The sequence below is a fragment of the Ranitomeya variabilis genome, chromosome 2 (assembly GCF_051348905.1).
Source record: "Ranitomeya variabilis isolate aRanVar5 chromosome 2, aRanVar5.hap1, whole genome shotgun sequence".
Lineage (NCBI taxonomy): Eukaryota > Metazoa > Chordata > Amphibia > Anura > Dendrobatidae > Ranitomeya > Ranitomeya variabilis.
Window position 1 is genome coordinate 443,911,279 of NC_135233.1, and position 22,911 is coordinate 443,934,189.

At 46.3% G+C, this 22,911-nt stretch overlaps 1 protein-coding gene across 4 annotated transcripts in view; it reads right to left on the reverse strand.

Moving 5' to 3' along the window:
- Positions 1–22,911, reverse strand: part of PTPN5 (protein tyrosine phosphatase non-receptor type 5) — a 170,521-nt gene that overhangs the window by 104,221 nt on the left and 43,389 nt on the right. Inside the window, exon 1 of one of the 4 annotated variants that reach the window (XM_077287172.1) lies at positions 1,902–1,921. The exons of the other annotated variants lie outside the window; for them this stretch is intronic. The gene's annotated coding sequence lies outside the window, so the exon portion shown is untranslated. Of the gene's footprint in view, positions 1–1,901; positions 1,922–22,911 lie in introns of those variants that run through there. 4 annotated transcript variants of the gene reach the window in all.

The window sequence follows — 22,911 nt, forward strand, 5'->3', positions numbered from 1 at the left end:
AAGCGAGCACCAGCGCCCATGGCTTCCCTGCGGAGACGGACATGCGGCACGCCTTTCCAGACCGCAGCATGTATATTTATCTTGTGGACATGAGCCTCCGCAAGGTATATTCACCCGTACAATGTATTGGACACGGTGAATCCGCACTGTTCAATGAACACATGCGGAATCACCTGCGTTCGATTATCCAGCAGCACTTTGGACACAGCGGACATGTGCTGCGTCCACAGCGCTACCGATTCCTAACCGTGGGCACGTACCCTATATCTCTTGCTCATCTGATATCTTTTCCTCCTCATTTAAACACGCCACCTACATCCATTACTTAAAATACCATCACTCGACCAGAACTCCGCTGCGAACCATAGACCTGTCTCTAATCTTCCCTTCATCTTAAATTCCTGGAACGCTTGATCCACTCCTGGCTGATCCTCTACGTCTCAGATCACTTGATTCTTGAACCTTTACAATCCGGTTTCCACTCTTTGCACTGAAACTGCCCTCAATAGAGTCTCTAATGATCTACCAACAGCTAAATCTAATGGTCACTGCTCCCTGCTGATCCTCCTGGATCTCTCTCTCACTGTGGATCACCAGCTCCTCCTCACTACGCTCTGCTTCATCGGGCTCAAAGATACCGTTCTCTCCTGGTTCTCCTCCTATCTCTCTGACCGCTCCTTCACTGTATCTTTTGCTGGCTCCAGCTCCTCTCATTTCCCTTTACTGTTGGGGTTCCTCACAAATCAGTCTTAGGTCCCCTCTTCTTTCTCCTTGTACACTGCCCTTCTTGGAAAACAACCAGTAGATTCGGTTTTCAGTACCATCTCTATGCTGATGACACCCAATTATACACATCGTCTCTTGACATCACCCCTGTATTACTGCAAAACACCAGGGATTGTCTGTCCGCTGTCTCTAACATCATGTCTTCCCTCTATCTGAAACTGAACCTGTCAAAAACTGAACTCCCTGCGTTTCCTCCCTCCACTAACCTACCTACACATGACATTGCCATTTCTGTGTGTGGTTCCACTATTATTGCCCTGCAGCATGCCTGCTGTCTTGGGGTCACTCTTGGTTCAGATCTTGTATTCACTCCCCCTACATCCGATCACTAGCCCGCTCATGTCACCTACACCTCAAAAATATCTCTAGAATTCTACCTTTTCTCACCTTTGACTCGGCAAATACTCTTACTGTAGCTCTTATTAATTCATGTCTGGACTATTGTAACTCTGTACTAATCGGTCTCCCTTTTACTAAACTCTCCCCTCTCCAATCCATCCTGAATGCAGCAGCCAGGATCATATTCCTGACCAACCGATACCTCCACCTTGTGTCAGTCATTACACTGGTTGCCCATCTGCTACAGAATGCAATTCAAACTTATTTCTCTCACACACAAAGCTCTCCATGGCTCAGCACCACCCTACATCTCCTCCCTTGTCTCAGCCTACCACCCTACCCGCACCCTCCGTTCTTTTAATGACCTAAGACTAACATCCTCGATAATCCGAACCTCCCACTCCCGTCTCCAAGACTTCTCACGTGCTGCGCCAATTCTCTAGAATGCTCTACCCAGGTCAATTCAATTTTTCCCCAATACACAGTTTTAGGTGTGCTCTGAAAACGCATTTCTGCAGACTTGTCTATCGTCCCACCTCACTTATCTAACTATCCCTGTTTTGCCCACACAAAATTTTCTTCCAAATTAGGACCCTCTTGGCATCTGTTCACACCCTCCACTCACTTAATAGCCCTCTGTGTCTGTACTTGTATGGATACTGGCTGGTGACCGGTTCATGTGAATCCCCCTATGTATTTTATTGATAGCTGGAACGTACAATACAAGCTTATTTTGCCATTCACCTTTCCTGTCTCCATTTCCTCATAGATTGTACCTTGTGATCAGAACCCTCACTCCTCCTGGTATCTGTTGATTTCATATGTTTTTCTGTAAATGTCTTCTATTGTCTGTACAAGTCCCCTCCAAAATGTAATCGGTGCTATAGAAATAAAAATTATTATATAATCGTTACACACAGTCCGTGCCCCCATAATACTACTATTGTATGCAGTCAGTGTACACATAACATTGAAACCCACAGTCAGTGCCCCCATAACAATGTTACACGCTGTGAGTGCCCCATAACATCATTAAATACGGTCAATGTCCCCATAATAATGTTACATTCAGTGAGTGTCCTATAACATCATTAAACAGTCAGTGCTCCCTTTATAATGCTACATTCAGTGAGTGCCCCATAGCATCATTAAGCACAGTCAGTGCCCTCATAATAATGTTACAAGCAGTGAGCGCCCTATAACATCATTAAACACAATTAGTGCCCCCATTACAATATTACATGCAGTCAGTGCCCCATAAAATCATTAAGCACAGTCAGTGCCCCCATTATGTTACACGCAGTGAGTGCCCTATAACATCATTAAACACAGTCAGTGCCCCCATAATAATGCTACATTCAGTGAGTGACTCCTTTAATAATCTCAATTAAAACATACTTATGACCTCGCCTAATTCCACCGAAGCCCTCGATCTCCTTTAATAAAGCTAAAATTAAAAAACAACAATATACCATACCTGTCCGTCGTTCTGTCCCACGCCGTAATCCACGTCTGGGGGCTAAATAGTTTTCAACCTGGACGCTGCCAAGATGCTACCGTCCAGGCTGAGAACCACTGGTGAATGAGCTGCTGCGAGCGCAGCGTCATTGACCAGCGGTGACATCATCGAGGCCGGGCTGAACTGCGGTGACCTCATCACTGACTTTTTCCCAGTGGTCCTGAGGTCACAGCAGTTCAGCCCGGCTGGGAACCTCGATGATGTCCCTGCTGGTCAATGATGCTGCGTTGTATGCATGGCTCACACGCCTATGGGAGTGGAGACGCATACATATTCATTACCTTAATGAGCGGTACCACGTGACCGCTCAGCAAAGGAGACGAGAGCTGCCGGCGCCGGGTCAACGGAGATGCAGGGATGGAGATGCAGCGACGGAGGGCGAGAATTATGTCTTATGCTAGCCGGCGGCTGCAGCTGTCACTGTGCCACAGCCGCCAGCTCCTGCCACTGCTCCGCCGCTCCCCCTCCCCCGCCAGCGTACTGGACAACTTACTCGTGTATAAGCCAAGGGGGGCGTTTTCAGCACTAAAGAAAAGTGCTGAAAATCTCGGCTTATACACGAGTATATACGATAATTAAAAAAACAGCATGGGGACCCCTCTATACTTAATAACCAACCTTGCTGACGGTAATTAAAAAAGCAGCATGGGGACCCCTCTATACTTGATAACCAACCTTGCTGAAGCTGACAGCTGAGGGTTTTGCCTGGTTGGTTCAAGAAAATAGGGGGGAAGCCACACCGGGTTTTTCATTCATTTATTTTGTTATATTGCAGGTGGATTGTGAGGAATACTCTGATCATCCGCTCCTGCTGTCACTGTTCTTAGCGGCAGCAAGTGTAGATTGATGGGAGTAATAGTCCCAAAAGCCCCCACCTGCTGTCATAGTTCTGACTTTAATATAACTCTCATCATTCTCCTCTGCTCGCGACGATCGCCTGCAGAGCAGGGGAGCATTATGAGAGCCATCTTCAGCATCCGCCACCGGGGAACAACACTTACTGCAGCGCTTCTTCCCTAGCGGCCGTCCGTGTGGTACTGATGCAGCACAAGGGCAGCACACGGATGCCACACATGTGCAGCAAGTATTACACACACGGACACACATATATCCAGTACCGTTTTTTTCCGGTACCAGAAATATCAGGACGTGTGAAAGAGGCCTTATGCAGAGCACAGCAGTGGAGATGATATTGGCAATGGCTGCTGCTCTCTACATAGGCAAAGCTCACTTAATTAAACTGTAATTTCAGTTGCTGCCTATGCAGAGTGCTGCAATAGACGAAAAATTCACTCACTGCGGTCACTCAATGCGTGTTTGCATAGTGTGGGATGGAGAAAGGGAAGAAGAGGTGAAATTTTGCACCCCCATAGACTGTAGCGTCGGGTTTAACAAACCCTCTCTCCTTCGCCACTGTTAGATTTCTCTCTTTTTTTGTACAAATTTCAGGCTTCCAAATACATATTACACTAATTATATATGCCTGGGGGTGACTTTTTTGCCACTTTTCACGGACTGACAGAATGGAGAAAATGGAGATTTTTTTTCTTCCTCTACATTTGAGAAAATTGGATTACACGCTGATCAAGCTGTCATACGCTAATTCGAGATTGATCAGAGTGAGATTAGCAGGAATCGGACTGATTTTCACAGGGCCCTAGGCTACGAACAATTAATATATTTGCAACCTGTCGTAAAGCAAACCCACTCAACAGTCAAATCCCTATTTACAGGACACCAAAAGCCCCCAAGAAGGCACTGGTTTTTGGACACTTTTACATAAAAGGAGGTCCATTACCCAAATTTACAAAATATGAGATTTTTAAAAATTAAAGAACGTGCCAATAACACGAGTATTATACACACGGGAACAGAGAATTCAGATGAATTATACAGTTTTATGAAATACTTAGTTATTTGTGCTACATAAATGTGAAGCTATGCCGCTGCCAGCGGATATTCCTGGAGAGGGGTGTCGGACAATAATTGGAGCCTTTAAAAAAAAAAAAAAAAAAATGACAAAGAAATTGGATAACCACCTCCTCCCAGCACAGTTAGCGAGAACACGTTAAATTGTTTGTGTCCTAATCAGGGATGAAATGTCACAGCGTGTTAGACGTCTCCTGAAGCTCGTCCCTCGGGATCTCTGAAGATTGGTTTGTCATGAGGGAACCAAACTGGTTTAGACAGAAGATAAACAGAACAAGTTTAGACCGGGGTCAAATCTGCCCCCGAAAGGGAGGCGAATGATCCGAGACCCCTATGTGAAGGTAAAGGAAAAAATGAGCAGTAGGTCAGGTCCTGAGTCTCGTAATGGAAGGAAAACTGCCATGACACATTATAAGGGGTATGTGTGGCACCCCAGGAGTTCGGGTACCACAGTAGTGCTGCCTTCCTCTCGGGGAGGGTAGTGCTATTTCTGGAAACAAGAGGAATTCCCTTTGGCAGCTAACCACAGACAACACCTTCTGACTCCAGGCCAGGAGGGGGAGCTCAAAACCCGGTTTTAGGGTAGCTTCCCTGAATAAGCATCCTGGTCTGGAGGAGGAGTCAGACAGTTGGTCCTAGGAGACCAGCGAGAACAGATGTCTAGTAGAGACAGGATAGGAGAAGAGGAGAGATTTAGGGCTAAGGGAGGCTGCGAGTGGGCCTCCTGTGAGCCAGTTCACAGAGACGGGGTACCGGGAGCCCGAGGCTGTGGGAGCTGCAAGCCCCACAGCAGAACCGGAGGGCATAGGACTATATGTATACTGCCTGTATTAAGCCTGTGGTACAGCAGCATTCTGGAGCCTGGAGTCACCGTGCAGAAACCCCAGAAAGAAAGGCTCAAGCTGCCTATCATACAGGCACTGTCCCAGGACAGAAAAAGGACGAGGACCTTGTTAGGACACTTCAGGCAGCAAGGGCCTTATAGCGAGCGCAAAGTGGAAGACTCCCAACCTGACTTGCCAAAGGGATTTCACTTGTTTCTGGGCTGCCTGGACTCGTTATGCACCTGTTGCCGGTACCCTGGACTGGGGTCTGTTACAACTTCAGTAAACCAAGTAAAGACTGCAATGCTGTGTCCTTTACTCATTCTCCGGCATACAGCATCTTCGCCACACACCTTGGGAGCCCTGGGGACCCAGCTTCACCTGTGGGAAGCGTCACCATCCAGCCGCCATACCATCTCCCCAGAGGATCCCTTTAAGCGGCGTCAGTCCCCACTGACCGAACACCACAGGTGGCGTCATGACAAACTTTATTCAAAAACCCCTTTAAAGACTGTTCCCCTTTAATTGAGTCCCAGGGCCACGGACCGGGTTGCAGCCACCATGACGACATCCCCTTTAAGAGCGACCGGATCTGGTACCGAATACTCTACTGCCCTGGTGGCGACTCATATGAAGAAATCCTACGACCTGCGGAAGGACCTGCTGACAACGTACATGGGACTGAGAGATCAGATGACTGTCCAAAATACCATAGCAATTTGTTCACCCTGTTAGGATAAGTTCCCACAATTTTTGACGCTGTGTAATTCTGCTGCGCATAAAAAAAGGAAAATTTTACAGTTCCAGAAAAGTGGATGAGATTTTTAGAAACTCCTTCCCACTTGTGCTTCTTTTATTAATTCACCGTAAACTGATGTGCGGTGCGTGTTTGAAATCTGAAACGTTAATTTTTCCTGGGGGTGCGCTAAGTTTTCTATGCAGATTTTCCCCATAGAATGGCATAAAATATAAACGCACTAAAAAAGCATATAAAGCACACATGACTGTATCAAGGTTTTGCATCCATGTCCAGGTGAAAATTTCAAGAATCTTTATTCTGCCATTACAAACATGCAACGTTTCGGCTGGTGACCAGCCTTTATCAAGCATGGTCACCAGCCGAAACGTTGCATGTTTGTAATGGCAGAATAAAGATTCTTGAAATTTTCACCTGGACATGGATGCTGCTCCTTTCTTCAATGGTTCTGTGAGTATTGGTCCACTTGGATTCATGGACTGTGGAGCGTGCACCGTGGATATCTGAGTGCTGTTGGTTAAACTATTTTTTGTATGTATCAAGGTTTTGTCAAACAAAAGCCGACTGTCAGGAAGTACAGTATCAAAAAGCAAGCAACTTTATTTAAAATGTGACATAGCAGAAAGAGACAAAAATAAGATAAAAACATGGTGACAGGAAAAACGCTATGTACAATAATAATGTTTTTGTAGAATTTTTATGTGCTTTTTCGCAGCGTTTTTACTTGTGTTTTTCACCCATTCATTTGAATGGGTGAAAAGCGTTGCAAAAATGCTGAAAGATCTGACATTCTGAGTCTTGACAAAATCGCAGCAGGGATCCAAATACAGGTGGAAAAAGAGTAAGTGTATGAGATTTGAGAAACCTCATTGATTATGCTGGTAGTGTAAAACACTGTGGATTTTCCGCACCAAATATACTGTGTAAACAAAAAATAAGAAAAAATGCTGCAAAAACGCCACCTGTGAACATATCCATAGAGTAAGAAGGGGGTTAATGTCTTCAGGTCCACCAAATCTCACAGTTAAGGACTCCTGACCCGACAGCTTCACATATGCCTTTTACTTATCATGCAGCTAAGAGTTCTGCAATTGTCTATTTTGTGAGAACAGCCCAAATTTATGTACAGAACACCTATATTCATGAAGGGTATAAATTACATGAACACTCCAGAACCCTCTGGAGATTGTTGGAAATTACATGCCTGTGTATTTCTTCTCTTCTCAACTGCCATCAACTGAACCACAGAAACTTCTAAGTTGGAGTGCTGTTCTAATTCCCTGCCTCAGACATACAGGTGCTTCTCACAAAATTAGAAGATCATAAAAAAGTTAATTTATTTCAGTTCTTCAATACAAAAAGTGAAACTCATATTATATAGAGTAATTACAGACAAGTGTTTATTTCTGTTAATGTTGATGATTATGGCTTACAGCCAATGAAAACCCAAAAGTCATTATCTCAGTAAATTAGAATACTTTATAACACCAGTTTGAAAAATTATTTTAAAATCTGAAATGTTGGCCTACTGAAATGTATGTTCAGTAAATTAACTCAATACTTGGTTGGGGCTCCTTTGGCATCAATTACTGCATCAATGCGGCGTGGCATGGAGGCGATCGGCCTGTGGCACTGCTGAGGGGTTATGGAAGCCCAGGTTGCTTTGATAGCAGCCTTCAGCTCATCTGCATTGTTGGGTCTGGTGTCTCTCATCTTCGTCTTGACAATACTCCATAGATTCTCTATGGGGTTAAGGTCAGGCGAGTTTGCGGCCAATCAAGCAGAGTGATACTGTTGTTTGTAAACCAGGTATTTGTAAACCAGGTATTGGTACTTTTGGCAGTGTGGACAGGTGCCAGGTCCTTCTGGAGAATGAAATTTCCATCTCCAAAAAGCTTGTTGGCAGAGGGAAGCATGAAGTGCTCTAAAATTTTCTGGTAGACGGCTATGCTGACTTTGGTCTTGATAAAACACAGTGGACTTACACCAGCAGATGACATGGCTCCCCAAACCATATACCAGATACAAACGGATATTTTCCATAAACCCACTTCCACTACCATGCTGCTGCACGCTACGTCCTCCCACCCGTCCATGACTCCAGCAGCAGTCCACTCCTTGTGAATCTCCCCCCAATTTTTGAATGGCCTTTTATTAACCCCTTCATGACCCAGCCTATTTTGACCTTAATGACCTGGCCCGTTTTTTGCAATTCTGATCAGTGTCCCTTTATGAGGTAATAACTCAGGAACGCTTCAACGGATCCTAGCAGTTCTGAGACTGTTTTTTCGTGACATATTGGGCTTCATGTTAGTGGTAAATTTAGGTCGATAATTTTTGCATTTATTTGTGAAAAAAATGGAAATTTAGCGAAAAATTTGAAAATTTTGCAATTTTCAAATTTTGAATTTTTATTCTGTTAAATGAGAGAGTTATGTGACACAAAATAGTTAATAAATAACATTACCCACATGTCTACTTTACATCAGCACAATTTTGGAAACAAATTTTTTTTTTTGCTAGGAAGTTATAAGGGTTAAAATTTGACCAGCGATTTCTCATTTTTACAACGAAATTTACAAAACCATTTTTTTTAGGGACCACCTCACATTTGAAGTCAGTTTGAAGGGTCTATATGGCTGAAAATACCCAAAAGTGACACCATTCTAAAAACTGCACCCCTCAAGGTGCTCAAAACCACATTCAAAAAGTTTATTAACCCTTCAGGTGCTTCACAGCAGCAGAAGCAACATGGAAGGAAAAAATGAACATTTAACTTTTTAGTCACAAAAATGATCTTTTAGCAACAATTTTTTTATTTTCCCAAGGGTAAAAAGAGAAACTGGAATCCAAAAGTTATTGTACAATATGTCCTGAGTACGCCGATACCCCATATGGGGGGGGGGAACCACTGTTGGGTGCACAACAGGGCTCGGAAGGGAAGGAGCGTCATTTGACTTTTTGAATGAAAAATTGGCTCCAATCTTTAGCGGACACCATGTCGCGTCCAAACATTGGAGCTCCCCCACAAGTGACCCCATTTTGGAAACTTGACCCCCCAAGGAGCTTATCTAGATGCATAGTGAGCCCTTTGAACCCCCAGGTGATTCACAAATTGATCCCTAAAAATGAAAAAGTACTTTTTTTCACAAAAAAAATCTTTTAGCCTCAATTTTTTCATTTTAACATGGGCAACAGGATAAAATGGATCGTAAAATGTGTTGGGCAATTTCTCCTGAGTACACTGATACCTCACATGTAAGGGTAAACCACTGTTTGGGCACACGGCAGGGCTTGGAAGGGAAGGAGCGCCATTTGACTTTTTGAATGAAAAATTAGCTCCAATCATTAGTGGACACCATGTCGTGTTTGGAGAGCCCCTGTGTGCCTAAACATTGGCGCTTCCCCACATGTGACCCCATTTTGGAAACTAGACCTCCCATGGAACTAATCTAGATGTGCGGTGACCACTTTAAACCCCCAAGTGCTTCACAGAAGTTTAGAACGCAGAGCTGTGAAAATAAAAAATAATTTTTCTTTCCTCGAAAATTATGTTTCAGCAAGCAATTTTTTATTTTCACAAGGGTAACAGGAGAAATTAGACCCCAATAGTTGCTGCCCAGTTTGTCCTGAGTATGCTGGTACCCCACATGTGGGGGTAAACCACTGTTTGGGCACACGTCGGGGCTCAGAAGGGAAGTAGTGACGTTTTGAAATGCAGACTTTGATGGAATGGTCTGCGGGCATCACGTTGCGTTTGCAGAGCCCTTGATGTGCCTAAACAGTAGAAAAGCACCACAAGTGACCCCATTTTAGAAACTAGACCCCCAAGGAACTTATCTAGACATATGGTGAGCACTTTGAACCCCCAAGTGCTTCATAGAAGTTTACAATGCAGAGCCGTGAAAATAAAAAATCATTTTTCTTTCCTCAAAAATTATGTTTTAGTAAGTAATTTTCTATTTTCACAACGGTAACAGGAGAAGTGGACCCCAATATTTGTTGCCCTTTTTGTCCTGAGTACGCTGGTACCCCATATGTGGGGGTAAACCACTGCTTGGGCACACGTCGGGGCTCAGAAGGGAAGTAGTGAAGTTTTGAAATGCAGACTTTGATGGAATGGTCTGCGGGCATCACGTTGCGTTTGCAGAGCCCCTGATGTGCCTAAACAGTAGAAACCCCCCACAAGTGACCCCATTTTGGAAGATAGACCCCCCCAAGGAACTTATCCAGATGTGTGGTGAGCACTTTGAACCCCCAAGTGCTTCACAGAAGTTTATAACGCAGAGCCATGAAAATAAAAAATCATTTTTCTTTCCTCAAAAATTATGTTTTTGCAAGCAATTTTTTATTTTTGCAAGGGTAACAGGAGAAATTGGACCTCAATAGTTGTTGCCCACTTTGTCCTGAGTATGCTGGTACCCCATATGTGGGGGTAAACCACTGTTTGGGTGCACGTCATGGCCTCGGAAGGGAGGGAGCACCATTTGACTTTTTGAACGCAAGATTGGCTGGAATCAATGGTGGCGCCATGTTGCGTTTGGAGACCCCTGATGTTCCTAAACAGTGGAAACCCCTCAATTCTAACTCCAACACTAACCCCAACATACCCCTAACCCTAATCCCAACTCTAGCCATAAACCTAATCACAACCCTAACCCCAACACACCCCTAACCACAACCCTAACCCCGACACACCCCTAACCCTAATCCCAACCCTAATCCTAACCCTAATCCCAACCCTAAGCACAACCCTAACCCCAACACACCCCTAACCCTAACCATAACCCTAACCACAAGCCTAATCTTAACCCTATTTCCAACCCTAGCCCTAATTTCAACCCTAAGTCTAATTCCAACCCTAACCCTAAGGCTATGTGCCCACGTTGCGGATTCGTGTGAGATTTTTCCGCACCATTTTTGAAAAATCCGCAGGTAAAATGCACTGCGTTTTACCTGCGGATTTACCACGGATTTCCAGTGTTTTTTTTGTTCGGATTTCACCTGCGGATTCCTGTTGAGGAACAGGTGTAAAACGCTGCGGAATCCGCACAAAGAATTGACATGCTGCGGAAAATGCAATGCAGCATTTCCACGCGGTATTTTCCGCACCATGGGCACAGCGGATTTGGTTTTCCATAGGTTTACATGGTACTGTAAACCTGATGGAAAACTGCTACCAATCTGCAGCGGCCAATCCGCCGCGGAGCCGCAGCCAAATCCGCACCGTGTGCACATAGCCTTAGGGTATGTGCCCATGCAAAACCGCTGCGTTTTTACTGCGGATTTATCGCGGTTTCTAGTGCGGTTTCCGCTGTGGGTTTACACCTGCAGTTTTCTATTGGAGCAGGTGTAAACCCACAGCGGAATCCGCAAAAAGAATTGACATGCTGCGGAATATAAACCGCTGCGTTTCCGCGCGTTTTTTTCCGCAGCATGTGCGCTGCGGATTTCGTTTCCCATAGGTTTACATTGTACTGTAAGCTTATGGGAAACCGCTGCGGTTCCGCAGCGAAATCCGCAGCGTGTGCACATACCCTAATTCTAACCCTAACCCTAATTCTAACCCTAATTCTAACCCTAACCCTAGCCCTAACCCTAACCCTAACCCTAGACCTAACTCTAGCCCTAACCCTAACCCTAGTTCTAACCCTAACCCTAGTGTAAAAATAAAAGTGAATATATATTTTCTTTATTTTTATTATTGTCCCTACCTATGGGGGTGATAAAGGGGGGTTCATGTACTATTTTTTTTATTTTGATCACTGTGATAGGTTTTATGTACCTAGAACGAATCTGCCGTCCGGCAGATTCGGCGGGCGCACTGCACATGCGCCCGCCATTTTCGAAGATGGCGGCGCCCATGGAGCAGACGGACAGACACCGGGAGGCTCGGTAAGTATGAGGGGGGGTCGGAGCACGGGGGGGATCGAAGCACGGGGGGGAGCGGACAGGAGGACGAGGGAGCGGACAGGCGGATGGAGGGGAGCGGAGCACAGGGAGGAGGACTGGGGAGGCGATCGGTGGCGGTGGGGGAAGGCAGATCAGGGTTTCCAGCCATGGCCGATGATATTGCAGCATCGGCCATGGCTGGATTGTAATATTTCACCATTTTCATAGGTGAAATATTACAAATCGCTCTGATTGGCTATTTCACTTTCAACAGCCAATCAGAGCGATCGTAGCCACGAGGGGGTGAAGCCCCTGAGCTGAAGTACCACTCCCCCTGTCCCTGCAGATCAGGTGAAATTGGAGTTAACCCTTTCACCCGATCTGCAGGGACGCGATCCCTCCATGACGCCACATAGGTGTCACAGGTCGGATTGGCACCGACTTTTATGACGCCTATGTGGCATCACAGGTCGGGAAGGGCTTAACAATCCTTTCAAAGTTGTGGTTACCCCGGTTCCTTGTGCTCCTTTTTCTACTATACTTTTTCCATCCACTCAACTTTCCATTAATATGCTTAGATACATCACTCTGAACAGCCAGCTTCTTTAGCAATGACCTTTTGTGGCTTACCCTCCTTGTGGAGTGTGTCACAGTCTTCCCCATGATTGTGGAGCCTACTGAAACAGACTATGGGACCCTTCTAAACACTTAGGAAGCCTTTGCAGGTGTTTTTGTTAATTATTCTAATTTACTGAGATAATGACTTTTAGGTTTTCATTGGCTGTAAGCTGTAATCATCAACATTAACAGAAATAAATACTTGAAATAGATCACTCTGTTTGTAATGACTCTATATAATATACTGTATGAGTTTCACTTTTTGCAACGAAGAACTGAAATATATTAACTTTTTGATGATATTCTAATTTTGTGAGAAGCACCTGTAGGTATATGAGGGATCTCGTAATTCACTGCAGGTTGTTGGATCTACCGGGTAAAATCTGAGCAGAATACTGAGCAATTGCCTATAACACGGCACTATATAGGCTCGACATAAGGTGATGTCATACTATGCAGACACCAATATATACAATAAGTATATACAATAAGTGATATAAACGGTGGTGGAAGTGATACTGAGCACTCACCTATATACAAAGAATGATATACAGGTGAATCTCACAAAATTAGAATATAATCAAAAAAGTTAATTTATTTCAGTTCTTCAATACAAAAAGTGAAACTCATTATATAGTGTCATTACAAACAGAGTGATCTATTTCACGTGTTTATTTTTGTTGTTATGTTGATGATTATGGCTTACAGCCAATGAAAACCCAAAAGTCATTATCTCAGTAAATTAGAATATTTTATAACACCAGCTTGAAAAAATGATTTTAAAATCCGAAATGTTGGCCTACTGAAATGTATGTTCAGTAAATGCACTCAAGACTTGGCTCCTTTGGCATAAATTACTGCATCAGTGCGGCGTGGCATGGAGGCCATAAGCCTGTGGCACTTGCTAAGGGGTTATGGAAGCCCAGGTTGCTTTGATAGCAGCCTTCAGTTCGTCTGCATTGTTGGGTCTGGTGTCTCATCTTCCTCTTGACAATAGATTCTCTATGGAGTTAAGGTCAGGTGAGTTTGCTGCCAATCAAGCACAGTGATACTGTTGTTTGTAAACCAGGTATTGGTACTTTTGGCAGTGTGGACAGGTGCCAAGTCCTGCTGGGGAATGAAATTTCCATCTCCAAAAAGCTTGTTGGCAGAGGGAAGCATGAAGTGCTCTAAAATTTTCTGGTAGACGGCTATGCTGACTTTGGTCTTGATAAAACACAGTGGACTTACACCAGCAGATGACATGTCTCCCCAAACCATATACCAGATACAAACAGATATTTTCCATAAACCCACTTCCACTACCATGCTGCTGCACGCTACGTCCTCCCACCCTGGGCATATGATTCAATCCATCCCCACTGGACAGTTTTTGCGCTTACGTAGACTCTGCTCGACCGACGAGGATTTTGCAATACAAGCTGAAGATCTGAGACGTCGGTTGTTTGAGCGGGGATACAGTAATCGTAAAATAAAAAAACCATATAATAGGGCAAGGTACTCATCAAGACACACATTACTATATGGGGCCAGTGTAAATAAAGATCAGGATATTGTCCGTTTTGTGACCAAGTTCCATTATCATTTTCCACATATGAGATGGGCACTTGATAAATCTTGGCATATCCTAAAGGCTGACCCCATCATCTCAAGATTCCTACCAGAGAGGGCTGCCGTCACAGCAAGGCGATGAAAAAATCTACGGGACCATTTAGTCCATAGTCACTATGTAGGTGAGCCTTTAACTACCTTTCTTGATGCGGCGGTGGAGAGATGTGGATGCGTTCCCTGTGGCCGCTGTGTGGCCTGCCCTAATGTTGACCGTTGTAATACATTCACGGATTCAAATGGTTCTCGACAATTCGAGATTTGGAAGTTCTGGATCTGACGGATGAATTATGACCATACCAAACATCGGATTATATCATTATTAAGTGATTGATGCTGTATTGATAAATGTGCTATTATTATAATTTAGTTAATTATGGTTGATATATTGTGCATCTCCTTTGATATTTGATGATAACCTCACATTTTTGGGTATTTGTATGACAGCGCTATGATGAAGGCATTCCCGGCTTGTACGCGCCCATCTATCCTGCTTCTGCTGCCCCCGGCGGCTTTTGGCGGCTTTCTGTGGTGGGTAGTGTCCTTAAATGACCTGCTGCCTTGTGACGCCGCCTGGCGTCGCGGTTGGCATGGAGACGGGCATTTAATTTCCGGCCGGGAACATCACTTCCGGTCACGCAGTGACGCTGCTCAAACCGGATTAATGGCGGTAGGGATATAAAACAAGATGCATACCAGAGGTGTGCAGGCCCCCGAAGAAAGAAGGTCCGAAACGTGCGTGGGGGCGGACGTGTACGGACTGAGCTGTGTATCGTGCCCAGGACTGCCGGTAATAATTATTATTGCTAATTATATTTTGCACTTTACATGTGTATTTAAAGATGAACCTTCAGATAAATGATAGTGTGTGGTCTGGCGGTCTCTATGGGCACGGTTGAGGTGATATGTGGTGGAATGTACCCTATATGACATTATTTGGAATGTACCCTATAGGACATAATTTGGAATGTTATATACTTTAGAGAGACGATTGATACCTCATATTTACAGCTCAGTTCCCTGCATGGCTAATTGTGCACTATACTGTGTGTGACATTTCCTTGTGACTATTCCCCCATTACTGGAGTCTGTTATATTTTAATAATAAAGTTTGTATTTTTATATGAATATAGACCTTAGTATTATCTGTTCTGTGGGTATTTCTTTGCAATTTGTGATGATAGGTCACACTAGTCTTAACTATTTATACAAATGGCCCTGTTAATTATTTAGGGTAGATTGTTGCAACATGTGTTATCGTCATATTAGTCTTTGTTATATAATATATGAGTTTCTCTTTTTGTATTGAAGAACTGAAATAAATTAACTTTTTGATGATATTCTAATTTTGTGAAATGCACCTGTACACAATGGAAGTGATACAGAGCACTAACCTATATACTGTGAGGCAGTGACCGGTGTCATATGCGAGGGTCGCTATGTGTCCCCCAGGATGCGCTCAGAAGTGTATTAGATCCGCTGGAGTGCCTTGTTTCACAGCAGGGTGCCTGTGAGTCACAAGGCAGAATAAAAGTAAGTTTGAACCTGGTCAAGTTATTTTTGACCAAGGAGTTTGTTCAGGAAAACCCAGCAAGGCTCTTATTTTTTAAACGGACTGCAGAAGGGTAGTGGGGTCCTGTCCGTTTCCTCCAGCCTAGATCTTATAAGTGGCCCATGGCCACAGAGTGGAGTAAAAGGTAAAAAAAAAACCTGCAGGAAGGGTTTGGGGTGTCAGTGTTGGTCTTGGAAGCAGACCGAGCAGGAGACTTGTGCAGAGCTCTTTCTGTGTGAAGTAACATGGGGCCAAGCAGAGTCTAAAGCCTGACACCCCAGCATACACGGTGGTGTAGTTCGTTCACGGCAACTGGTCGCGGACTGTCTTTTGTTTTTCCCGGCTGCGATCTGGAGGATACAGCATGCTGTGCACTGTGTAAGTTTTTGGACTCTGGGAGCCTGGTGACTCTGGTACATGGGTCCCTGATTGCTGGGGACAATGCCAATGGACGGAAGGTATGGGTGGTGTGCATACATGGGGACCTCCGACCGCGGAGGTTACGTTTTCCACTTTGTGTGGAGAGATAAAACATGTGGTGGGAGTAGCAAAGACTCTTCCGTATGGGACTGTATTGGGAAGAGACTTACCCCTGTTCTGGTCCCTGTGGGAGACCAGGGTTAACCCTCCCAGGGTAACTGGTATTCTGAGCGCAGAGCCCGAAGATCCCGAATCAGGGATACCTGCCGTAGGGGTCGCCAACCTAGGGACAGAGTGCAACCCCGATAGGTTTCCCTTAGAGGTATTGGCAGGAGAGGTTGAGGAGACCACACCGATTCCTGAGCTGGAAGTGTCCCCTGGTAAGTTTTGGATGGCTCAGCTCCAGGATCCCACTTTGACCCGGGCAAGGGAAAGAGTAATCGAGGTAAATGGGGTGGCTCAGCAACCGGGTGTGGAGACACAGTTCCCATGGATGGCGATCAACCAGGAGTTACTGTACAGGGTTGATAAAATCCGGGATGAGGTGGTAGAACAACTAGTAGTGCCCCAATCCTACCGTTGGGTGATGCTCGACATGGCCCACAATCACATGCAGGGGGGGTCATTTGGGGGTCAAAAAGACTCTGGAGCATATACTGCAGCATTTTTTTTGGCCTGGTATCTACACTGAGGTCCAAAGGTACTGCGTTACATGCCCGGAGTGCCAACTAACCTCACCTACCTTAAACTACTGGAATCCATTGGTGCCTCTGCCCATTATAGAGGTACCTTTTGAGCGGATTGTGTTGGATCTGGCGGGGCCAATAGTAAAATCTGCCCGGGGCCACCAACACATATTAGTAGTCGTAGACTATGCCACCCGGTACCCAGAGGCGATACACACCACGGCCAAACTAATAGCCCGTGAGCTATTTGCAATGTTCTGTCGCCTGGGGATACCAAAGGAGATAAAAACCACAAAAAGAGGAAAAAATCCCCCAATATTCAAGAAAAAAACAGGCAGAGATGCTTACCTGTCTAACTAGGCCTTAATACAAATGCACTAACAGGGTGTGCAGCGCCCCAGAGTCCTGGTCGTTGCAGTACTGATGCTCTGCCGCTAAGGGGGGCTATGGTACGTCTGATGGCACTGAAGGAGTTCACCTGACCAGGTATCACAGACACCAATACACTTCACAGTCTGGCCTCCAGGGGGAGCTAAGGGTGTTATGTATTAGGCCACTCCTCACAATCTGTTAAAACTGGGGGTTGGATAGGAAGTTAGAGAGAAGCTGACTGGGTTGGAACCAGGCAACATCCTGTGGCAGAGGGTGTTGTAGGGGAAGATTCAGGGGGGTCTCTGTCAGGGGTGGGATCCTGACAGAGGCCTAGCGAACAGAGAGAACGTTACGGGACCGCGCCTGCACTTGATTGCGGCGGTACCCCAAGAAAGGATAAGAAGCGAGGTTTATTGTGCTGAGTGAGAAACGAGATCAACGCAACAAGGAGAAATACCAGTAGGAGTCGTGCTGTAAGACGAGGCAACATCCTACTGAGGCGCACAGCCGGTGGCCGGAACGCCGAGGAAGTACTAGGCTCCAAGCAATACTTCAAACCTACGGCAGGACAGTCAGTTATAGGCGGGCTGTCTCACACAAATCACGTACGAAGACATAGGGGGCAACATTTGGAGAGGGGCGACTCTAGGGTCCCAGAAGAACTCCGAGCCTACCCGTCATACGGGTGCATCCTAGCCATATAATCTGGGGGACGAAGAAGAACATCAGAATCGAGTTGTGAGGGAACTTCAGAAACAGACACAACAGTTGTGGGGACTATCCCATAAGCACAGCAGGGGAGGACCACAACACACAAGCGCTAGAAGGTAGGCACAGATTTCCACCTGCAAAGGGAACTCTGGAGGTGCCATCAGACCGGCCGGACTTGCGTAGCCCGGTTAACCGTATTCCGGACTGAGGGTCCTGAAGCCTCCAGTAAAGAGGTAAAGAGACTGCAACCTGGTGTCCTCGTTATTTACTGGAACCGGCACCTGCACCGCACCACTACAACATTATCACCATACCTCCACCTTCATTGTACGCCCCTCAGCAGGGTCACGGGCCGGGTCTAGCCACCGTGACAACCCCAGAACAGAGACTCAGAGGCCCGGTACCGGGTGCCCCTCGGCCCTGCGGCAGTGGGGGCGCTACAACTTGGCGTCACGAACAGGATCTACTTAAGCCTGAAGAATCAGGTCATGTGTGCCTTGGAACTGTGATTTATTGTGCTTGGACTGTGACTTATTGCAAAGACTGTGTATTGCCACTTGCCGCCAGAAGTTCCCACCAAAACCACCGCCATTACAGCGCTGAGGAGAGTGCAGGAGAAGAAGAGGGGCGTGGAGTGGGCGTAGACAAGCTGAGGAGCGCGAAAGACAATGGCCGCCCAGTCTAAATATTTTGGCCCTTTGAGGACGTGTCCGTCAGCAGCCGAGATCCGCCTCCTGATCCTCAATGGTGGGCAGAGACAAAGAAAGCGAAACCGCCCACGAAGGAGAGAGCGGGAAAAGGACCAGGAAGAAGTCAGCGACATGGAGGACGCCATGGCCAGCCACCCGGAGCCGGAGCGTGGGGTAGGCGCAGAGGACTCCCCCAGCTACCCGGAGGGGCACCGCAACCAGGCCTCCACCGCTGATATTGACTTCCTGCAGGCCGGAGTGGATGAGCTCAGCGACCAACTCCAGTGGACGCAGCTGAGCACTGAGGCCGGGTGGGAGAAGACCTTCATCGGGAGCCTCACCAGACGTCTGTCGGCAGCCTCGTCTGGTCCGGAGCAGGAAAGAAGTTCCAGCGCTCCGAAGCCAGGAAGCAAGGCCCTGCCGGAAAGCGAGATGCCGCAAACGGAGATGACAACGCCGCAGCGCAAGGCCCTGCAACCAGCGTTCCAGATCCCAGCGGGGACGGAGCAGATCGGCACCGGAGGAACCGCATCTGAAGCAGGTATGAAGGACGACCCTGCCCTGACGACCGACACCACTCCAGTGACTGCTAGTGCCACAGCTGCTGACTCCGTTCCAGTGACTGATCTTGCAGCAGCCGCTACCTCTGCTGCAGCAAATGCCCATACTCAAGCTGCGCAGACCTCCATCGCTGCGCATGATTTCACCGTACTTGAAAGACGGATTAACGGCGTTTGTCCAGCACTGGGTGTGACCCTGGACCTCACTTTTCCCAGGCCAAGAGGGGTTAAGTGCCAGGTGCAGCCCTGGAAGCCGTCCAACTAAACCTCGGAAACCTGAACATGTAAATAGTTAACTGTTTGTCTTCCTGATGTTTTGCTGCTTTAAACCCATCTAGGGTTATTCTTAAAGGGATCCCTTTGTTTACCCGGGATCCCTATTGCCTTTTATTTTTGCTTTTGTTTTCCTTTTTGCTTTTTGTTCACCCATGTTGAAAAGACTGCCGAATCATGGACGGTGAATGGTTCACAAACTGTGATGTAAATAGTTCGCACCCTATTAAAGGTGCCCTCTACTGGTTTTACAAAGAGAAGGACTCTTTGCGAAGAAACTGTTCCTGGAAACAGCACCGGAGTCCTTACTGCATACGGACTTGCAGCTTGAGAAGTTGCACTACCTCATAGAGACTTGGTCCCTTCTTAAAGGGGACGTTCATCGATAGCACTTAGAGAATGATGATACTTTAACAGAAGAAGTAATAATGCTGACATGTAGCAGTTATATGTAGTTAGCTAGTTAATTGTAAGGAATGTTTAATAATGTGTTAGAGAATGAGGACAGGAAGTGAACCCGTATGGGGTTAGTCGGTGAGTCCTCTTAGGAGCCATACAGAGATTGCTCGGTGATCCTGAACTGAGAGATGGATGATACGTTCTATACTGTGTATAGTAGCAGAAAGGCAGAAGGCCCGGGTGGAAAGGGGCGGTCTTGCAACAGAACGAGAGGCAGTAGGCCTGGGGCAGATAGACAGGTGGTCCTGCAGATGTAAGGATGGAAAATGAAGGAAAAGTTGATTAGCCTTATAGTGTTTTATAAGAAGGTCTTTAGTGGATTCAGTGTGTACGTCCTTAAAGGCAATGTTAAACTATTGTTCAAAAATTTGCACTTAGTAGAATACCCGGTTGGGTCAGAAAGGTTATTTATAGTATGTTATTTAAAGTATTTAACCATGTTTGTAACGTTCAAGTGTCCTCACCTCCCATAAAGGGAAGCTCTGTTCAAATTTACTTATTGTTATTGCATTTCAAAATTGTATGTCTTTTTGCTGACATGTATTGTTGTTTTCTTCCCAGTCCAGGAGTACTGGATTTAACCGGGGGGGAGTGCAGCGCCCCCAGAGTCCTGGTCGTTGCAGTACTGATGCTCTGCCGCTAAGGGGGGCTATGGTACGTCTGATGGCACTGAAGGAGTTCACCTGACCAGGTATCACAGACACCAATACACTTCACAGTCTGGCCTCCAGGGGGAGCTAAGGGTGCTATGTATTAGGCCACTCCTCACAATCTGTTAAAACTGGGGGTTGGATAGGAAGTTAGAGAGAAGCTGACTGGGTTGGAACCAGGCAACATCCTGTGGCAGAGGGTGTTGTAGGGGAAGATTCAGGGGGGTCTCTGTCAGGGGTGGGATCCTGACAGAGGCCTAGCGAACAGAGAGAACGTTACGGGACCGTGCCTGCACTTGATCGCGGCGGTACCCCAAGAAAGGATAAGAAGCGAGGTTTATTGTGCTGAGTGAGAAACGAGATCAACCCAACAAGGAGAAATACCAGTAGGAGTCGTGCTGTAAGACGAGGCAACATCCTACTGAGGCGCGCAGCCGGTGGCCGGAACGCCGAGGAAGTACTAGGCTCCAAGCAATACTTCAAACCTACAGCAGGACAGTCAGTTATAGGCGGGCTGTCTCACACAAATCACCTACGAAGACATAGGGGGCAACATTTGGAGAGGGGCGACTCTAGGGTCCCGGAAGAACTCCGAGCCTACCCGTCATACGGGTGCGTCCTAGCCATATAATCTGGGGGACGAAGAAGAACATCAGAATTGAGTTGTGAGGGAACTTCAGAAACAGACACAACAGTTGTGGGGACTATCCCGTAAGCACAGCAGGGGAGGACCACAACACACAAGCGCTAGAAGGTAGGCACAGATTTCCACCTGCAAAGGGAACTCTGGAGGTGCCATCAGACCGGCCGGACTTGCGTAGCCCGGTTAACCGTATTCCGGACTGAGGGTCCTGAAGCCTCCAGTAAAGAGGTAAAGAGACTGCAACCTGGTGTCCTCGTTATTTACTGCGACCGGCACCTGCACCGCACCACCACAACATTATCACCATACCTCCACCTTCATTGTACGCCCCTCAGCAGGGTCACGGGCCGGGTCTAGCCACCGTGACAACCCCAGAACAGAGACTCAGAGGCCCGGTACCGGGTGCCCCTCGGCCCTGCGGCAGTGGGGGCGCTACAGGTGCAGTGGACCCAAGTAAAATGGTAAATGCTTACGTATTATGGCCAGAATATCAAACAATACCTTACATACAGGTCCTTCTCAAAAAATTAGCATATAGTGTTAAATTTCATTATTTACCATAATGTAATGATTACAATTAAACTTTCATATATTATAGATTCATTATCCACCAACTGAAATTTGTCAGGTCTTTTATTGTTTTAATACTGATGATTTTGGCCTACAACTCCTGATAACCCAAAAAACCTGTCTCAATAAATTAGCATATCAAGAAAAGGTTCTCTAAACGACCTATTACCCTAATCTTCTGAATCAACTAATTAACTCTAAACACATGCAAAAGATACCTGAGGCTTTTAAAAACTCCCTGCCTGGTTCATTACTCAAAACCCCCATCATGGGTAAGACTAGCGACCTGACAGATGTCAAGAAGGCCATCATTGACACCCTCAAGCAAGAGGGTAAGACCCAGAAAGAAATTTCTCAACAAATAGGCTGTTCCCAGAGTGCTGTATCAAGGCACCTCAATGGTAAGTCTGTTGGAAGGAAACAATGTGGCAGAAAACGCTGTACAACGAGAAGAGGTGACAGGACCCTGAAGAAGATTGTGGAGAAGGACCGATTCCAGACCTTGGGGAACCTGAGGAAGCAGTGGACTGAGTCTGGTGTGGAAACATCCAGAGCCACCGTGCACAGGCGTGTGCAGGAAATGGGCTACAGGTGCCGCATTCCCCAGGTAAAGCCACTTTTGAACCATAAACAGCGGCAGAAGCGCCTGACCTGGGCTACAGAGAAGCAGCACTGGACTGTTGCTAAGTGGTCCCAAGTACTTTTTTCTGATGAAAGCAAATTTTGCATGTCATTCGGAAATCAAGGTGCCAGAGTCTGGAGGAAGACTGGGGAGAAGGAAATGCCAAAATGCCTGAAGTCCAGTGTCAAGTACCCAGTCAGTGATGGTGTGGGGTGCCATGTCAGCTGCTGGTGTTGGTCCACTGTGTTTCATCAAGGGCAGGGTCAATGCAGCTAGCTATCAGGAGATTTTGGAGCACTTCATGCTTCCTGGCACCTGCTCACAGTGCCAAAACCACTGGTAAATGGTTTACTGACCATGGTATTACTGTGCTCAATTGGCCTGCCAACTCTCCTGACCTGAACCCCATAGAGAATCTGTGGGATATTGTGA